Source organism: Silurus meridionalis, chromosome 9 (genome assembly GCF_014805685.1).
Source record: "Silurus meridionalis isolate SWU-2019-XX chromosome 9, ASM1480568v1, whole genome shotgun sequence".
In the NCBI taxonomy this organism is placed as follows: domain Eukaryota; kingdom Metazoa; phylum Chordata; class Actinopteri; order Siluriformes; family Siluridae; genus Silurus; species Silurus meridionalis.
Genome location: NC_060892.1, coordinates 26,485,200 through 26,492,030, shown reverse-complemented (window position 1 = coordinate 26,492,030; position 6,831 = coordinate 26,485,200). Strand labels below are relative to the sequence as shown.

General features: G+C 38.6%; 1 long non-coding RNA gene across 1 annotated transcript; it reads right to left on the bottom strand.

Moving 5' to 3' along the window:
* Positions 1–340: 340 nt before the first annotated feature.
* Positions 341–5,538, bottom strand: LOC124391633. Its single transcript, XR_006927015.1, has 3 exons — positions 5,463–5,538; positions 5,101–5,260; positions 341–818 (listed from the first exon to the last, which is right to left on the bottom strand). It is a non-coding gene; the product is annotated as an uncharacterized LOC124391633 (long non-coding RNA).
* Between the last annotated feature and the right edge of the window lie 1,293 nt (positions 5,539–6,831).

Here is a 6,831-nt window from a genome sequence, read left to right as displayed (position 1 = left end):
AGATTTCTGGATTTGGATTTAAAGTGTGTGGAACTTTTTTGCCACGATGCTCCTGGAGGTAGACGTGTCATCACTGTCACTGTGAGGCACAGATTTCTGCCTCTGACAGTTTCTCAACCACAGCTACATCATTCGAGTGAAAAATAAAGTGTGGGATTTTTATATCGCACTCATGCATGTATTATTAACCACAGCTTTTCCAAATGGGTGAATTTCCCAAAAATATACATCAAATATTTCCATTTTAATACACAGCCATTAACAGTTACAGTGTGGAGACTGAACGAATGCTGAAGAGAATAAAACTCATGTTGATGCACAGATCTACAAAAACATCCAGTCACTGTTATCACGGTTTCCTTTATTATTTAGAAGTTTCACAGCTGAGAGTTTATATAAAGTATAACTCCAATCCCACTCACATGTCATCTGTAGTTCTGCTTATTGCTCCAGACTGCTACTGGGATTATTCACACTCATGCACTCCTTCAGCAGAATTCTACAGTAAATCCCTGGTTATTTCTACTGCCAACCTTCGTTTCACTCTATAATCCTCTCGTCTTACTTCTGCTGCCGAACAGGAATCACACTCATTCCACTCCACGCAACCTCCACTGCCCACGCCCCATGCAAACACAGCATCTGGCCCACTTTCCTGTCTGTACCGCCGGGTTTGTCTTTCACCAAGGTTAGTAATCGGCCCAAAACGTGATCTGTTCACAGTCTGTTAATTCTCTTCATCAGGCTCAAGTGGTCTTGTGAGGGAGGTAAAGAGGGGGGTGGGGGGGGTGGGTATTTTCTCTGGAGCTTTCATCAGCCTGCAAAACATGATGAACGAAAATGACTGACAACACACACACACACACACACACACACACACACACACACACACACACACACACACACACACACACACACACACACACACACACTTTTTGTTTAGAGTTGGTGATGAGTGAGGGTGCTGATTTCCGTTCTGGTTGTGTGCACATGTGTACAGGTGCTGTGTGCTGCACACTCGTCCCTCAGCTCCTGTTCAGAATGCTAATAAGAGCACATCCATTGGACACCACCAGAGCAAGTGGAGATTCATTTTTTGGGATGAGGAGGGGAAATGGGGGAAAAAAAAAAAAAGTCATCTTCATGTAAAGCACATGCAATTTCCCCCCAGTGCCTGAGGGCATGCAGTCTGGGTTTTGGTCACATTTTGACAGCGTTTCCACTTCAAACACTCGAGACTGCAGCAGAGAATATGATGGGGAGGAAAAAAAAAACTATTGTCTCATGAGTCTGCAACAAATTAGACCTATTAAATTAATTTCCTCTTTGCTCCCGAGTTGCTTTCAGAGGGCAAAAGATGAGAGATGAGGTCAAATCATTGTCGTGTATCATGTTGCGAGCGGGACGTTCACCGAGCACGACCTTCTCCGACCGGTATTGAGCAGAAAAATAAATCACTTCACATTCTCTACAACAATTACAAGAAAAAAAAAGAGAAACAACATCAGCATCAACGCCATAAAAAGCCCGGACTCGCTGCAATTACACTCGCATTGGATTTTAAAGCAGGGGAAATATCAGGCTTTGCTAATGGGCCATTTCTACCAGCTGTGCTAAATGTGCACAGCATCTTGGAAATGTGCGTCTGTCCCAGTCGTCCAGATTGTGCTGAACAAGGAAAGAAACACGGAGCTGAAATGGTGCTAACAGTCATGAATATTTAACCACTTCACAATAGTAATTAGCAACAGATTACACAGAACTGCCGTCTGACTCGCTGCTATTAGCAGGATGTGTGTGGAGTGGACACGGCTCACGGTCACCGACATAAACAAGATGTTAAACACACATTATTGACAAAGTGAAAACATTTCCTCAAATTTCTTAAACATGCTTCAGAGGTGAATCCAGTTCAGGGTTAATACACGTAAACAAATCTGCAATGTTTGAGGTTTAATGTCCATTTCCGTCTGTTCACAAGGTGTTACTGAGGTTTTTAGAACATTTTCAGATCGTTATTACAGAATCATTTTAGACTAATGCAGGAAATATACATTTTATACTCGCATACGTTTTCTGAAACGTAATTCTTCCCCTAGAACTGCATCAGGAAGTGTAATTTGCAGCTGCAACTCGTTATCGCTTACGTTATAGCAGCTATAAACAGTCGTTCCATCGCAGCTAAAAAGAACTCAATGTGCCCCATTTCAGAAAACAGAACATGATGTAATCGCTGTTAGAAATCACTGACACTGGAGACTCCTTCCAGAATTCTAAACATACTCCTCATCTCCTCATAGAAACCTTCACCTTAGTAACGTTCAAGTCTCTGTGTATTTGTACTGAAGGAATGATCATGTATTAGAAATCTTACAGTAATCCACAGTTTGAGTGGAATCACAGAGTGAAAAAAAATAATCTGGAATAGAATAAATGTTTTATTAACAGTAACAGTTGATTGTAGCTTCAATTACAGTACATTACTGTAACAGAGAATTCTATCCTACTATACTTGTGTTATTTATTATATATATATAATTATATAAATGTAATTCGTTAATGTACTTAAATGGCTTTTTTGCGTATCAGTACTTGAAAGAAACTCCAGACTCGAACTCTCCACAAAACCCGTCACCTTATTTATATGAAAAGTAGTTGAAAAGTTGTTTTGGGTTCATGATAATTATAATAGAAATCAATTAGTGTTTGAGTCATTAATATTATTCTATTAATAGATCAGTGTGCTGAGAGTCACATGACTGGGGTGATGAAGTAAAGAGTCTTTTGATGAAAATAACAACATTATAGTTATGATAAATCACTTAAAAACTTTTGTACTTTTACTCAAGTCAGAGTTTAAAGGGAAACTTTTACTGGAGTCACATTTTACTGAGTGTCTCTACTGTAACTACTAAATACTTTAACTTTGTGTACTTCGTCCACCACTGAGATATACACTGTATATATGTTAATTTATCTCTCTCACTCACACACACACACACACACACACACACACACACTGTATATAGTTATATCTGTGCAGTTAATGTCATGGAAGGTTTTATAACAGTCTCAGCACATCACTAATATTATATGCGCATATTATATATATATTTTTTTATAGGACAGTTTTTCCCCTTATTATGGTTTTATTTGTAGTATATTATAATTATATAGTAATAACTAATACCTAAGCATCCCAGTGTGAGAAGGTGTGAGAAGGTGTGATGGACCTTCTTTAAGGTGAAAATTCTTTTAAAAATGATCAAAATATGACCTGAAAAAGGTCATACTAACCCTAACCCTAACCCTAACCCTAACCCTAACCCTAACCCAGGCCTCGGTTCAGGAAGTGTGTGTTTGTGAATCAAGTCTTTGTTTTTCCACAGTACACGCTGTAGAAGAGAACAGAGAGTGTGGGAGAGGAAACCACACTTACATACAGACATTTTAAAGCCTTTCTTTGGATGTCATCCAGTGTTGCTGCAAGTATAACCTGAGTATTTATAATATATATAAAAACTATCACTAATACATTTAAACGTAAACTATTATACAGTATAAGATGGTACTTAATAATAGTGCAGTGAAGGTATAAGAGGCATGTAATAAACACCAGCTCTTACATTCTAAAAGCTTCAAAAGAAAAATGTTAAATAAAAAAAAACCCTTTCTATCTTCTTGGTTTTATAAGAACATGTGTGTGAAATGAAAGGTCAGCATTAACACTCAAAGCTCTTCATATGCAGTCTCAGTTCAGGTTCCTCACAGTTCTCACAGGACTCTCAGAGATATTAAGAATCATGCCATGTAGATGCCAGGCCCCGAAAACATACACTGACCTTCATAGCTTCAGTAATTGCTACTTCCTCTTTTAATAATTCCATTATGGCATTTGAAATAAGCGCTAATTTTGTGCTTTTTTGAAAAGGGTAAGTTAAATATGTGATGTATTTCATTACATCATGCTGAGGAACATGGAGGACTGAAACATGAGGACCGAGGAACACCATCATCGCTAAATAACGTCCTTCCTTCCAATAATAACTAAATACAGCTATTAACCAACTTATAGGTGATAACTGTATGTAAACAGTCTGATGCTACACACACACACACACACACACACACACACACACACACACACCTTTTCAAATCATTACATAGTTCACATTTAGATACTGTTGTAAATATATGGCTCATGAGATCAAAGTCTTTTTGAAATATTCATCAAAGTAAAACCAACACATGTTCTACATTTAAAACCTTTGTGTGAAGTCACACAGAGTCCCAGAGCATTAACATCAGAATAAAAGGGCAATGAATCATCAAACTGCTGAGGTATAAGAGAAATAAACCCATTCCTCATACCACCACACTGACCTGTCTCTGATTACTTGTGTAACAGCACACGCACACACACACACACACACACACACACACGTAAAATGTTCTACAGCAGAACCAGACATTAAGACTGGAGATGTAAAGCGGTGCTCTGTACATGGAGCCAGTAAGAAGTAGATAAACGCAGATGTTCAGCAGAGTAAATGTATTAGCGCTGATTGTTACTGAAGATTAATGCTGTGAATTAGCGAATGGATACGGCTATGAGAGCGAGTTTCCTTGCTCAGGCTCTGAAGCCCACATCGAGCACAAAATTCACTCTCCCTTCCCCTATTAAACACATGCACTGGTTTCATTAACAATGATTAATTCCCTTTTCTCCTGTAAATTGATTCTATAATGAGTACATTAATGTTAGGACTGATAAGCTCTTCCTCAGAGGAGAGAAAAACAAACACATCAGTACAGTGGGAATGGACCTGAAACTGCTCACTAATAGCAGCCCGGAGTTCAGACGTCTGACACACTGATGGACACGTTTATAGAAAACAACTAACACATCTACAGGCTGATACGTCGTTAAGATTTATCATGATGACCTGCTGCTTGTACAGTGTGGATCGTTTATATTCATACAGGAAACAGATCGAGGCCTCGCTCCGAGTCGTGCGTTTAAAATCCACAGTAAATCACTCAGAGATGTGATTCTGTGTGTTAAAGCTTTTCTTCTGAAACAGGAAGTCAGAAACTCACCTGTCAGCAGCGTAGTGAGCTTTTACTCAGTCTGACTGACGGACAGAGTCAGACGTTCCATCAGAATGTGGGAGAACCTCTCCGGCGTTAAAAAGTGTTATATAAGTTACATAAATCATCACCGACTCACTCGAATCCCAGCAGCTTTAAACTCCAACACCTGAGGGATGGATGGAAAGGTGAAAGTGTGTAGGACGACAAACAAACAAAAACATCCTGATGAACCACGAGGGCCTCTAACACAACGCCGAAGCGTCACGTGCTGAAACAGAGTGCAGGTGCTGAGATTTTTTAATAAAGTGCAAAATAAACACAATTACACAAAACACACAATAATTCAACAACGAAACACAGACCGTTACCTCAGGCATGGAGTGATGAGCAGAAACAGAGCACTGAGTTACACTGAGAGAGGTGTATTATGAGGTGAATGTGATCACAGGATAATGTGCTTCAGGTGGAGAAAGTCATGTGACATGAACGTGATGCTGCAGTGAATTGTGGGAAATGTAGTCCTGTGCTATAGATGCTAAACAAGTGTAATAAAATCTCAAATGTGGGCAAACTGAATTTTGATGAATTGTCAAGAAATCATTTATAAATGATTCTGTTTGAGATGCTTTAAATTATTCAAGCTTTACACTTTCTTACATAATTTCACAAATGTCTAACTTTAAACTTTTTCAAAATAGCGTGTAATTATTTGAAAATGTTTTAAAATAAAATTAATAGTATTTTGTTAATTGTAATATTATAATAATCTACTAGATGAATAAACACGTATTTACATGCAATGCGCAAGTATCATTTTTGCTATTCAGTGAAATGCTGGGGGTTTGTTTCGCATGTCATGCGAGCTGAAAGAGCAAGACACACCCCCAGGGGGCGGGGCATACAATCTGCAAAGCATTTCATTGAATGTTTTGCAAAATATCTGCAAAACATTTTCTTTTAATAGTGTTGCCCATTAGACTGCAGTACAGAAACAAAAATCTCAGCAATGTATTTCTGTTTCTCTTTTAATCCCAAAACACACATTATTCTGAATGGAGCATCATGAGATGTGTGTGACGTGTTCTGACTGTAGCAGAGAACTGAGAAGTGATGTGGTGTGTTCATCAAACACCCAGTTATGTGCTGTTTCATATATAACACTGAGCACAATCACTATCACTGCAGGGTATTTATATTTATTAGTGTTCAGGTAAGTGCTTGGGGAAGGTGATCAGATCTCCAGACAGAAATCACTGTGCTACAAACCTTTACTCGTTCACTCTTTTTCCTCTTTCTTTCTTTCTGTGTGTGTGTGTGTGTGTGTGTGTGTGTGTGTGTGTGTGTGTGTGTTTCACTCCACACCACAGATGGTCCTCATTAATATAGAAAGCAGGCCTTTCACCCTTATGTTTCAGACAGAGAGAGAGGTTTTCATGGTGATACTGATATCTCAGCTGTGCATGAATTAGTCAGAGCTCAGTGATGTTCTAGAATAAAATGTAAAGTTTATAGAAAAGTTTTTTAATCGCTATACAGTATGTTTTTACAGTTTCATTTATTCAATTGTTTAATTCACAAAAACACAAGACCAATAACATCCCTGTAACATATTCATTAGAAATCACACACAACTTTCATGAAAAACACACACTGTGTGAGTGTGAGTGTGATTCCGTGGGGACTTGTGAAGCTGACACACCTTTTTTAACGGAGAGATGATGAACCACCACACCGACA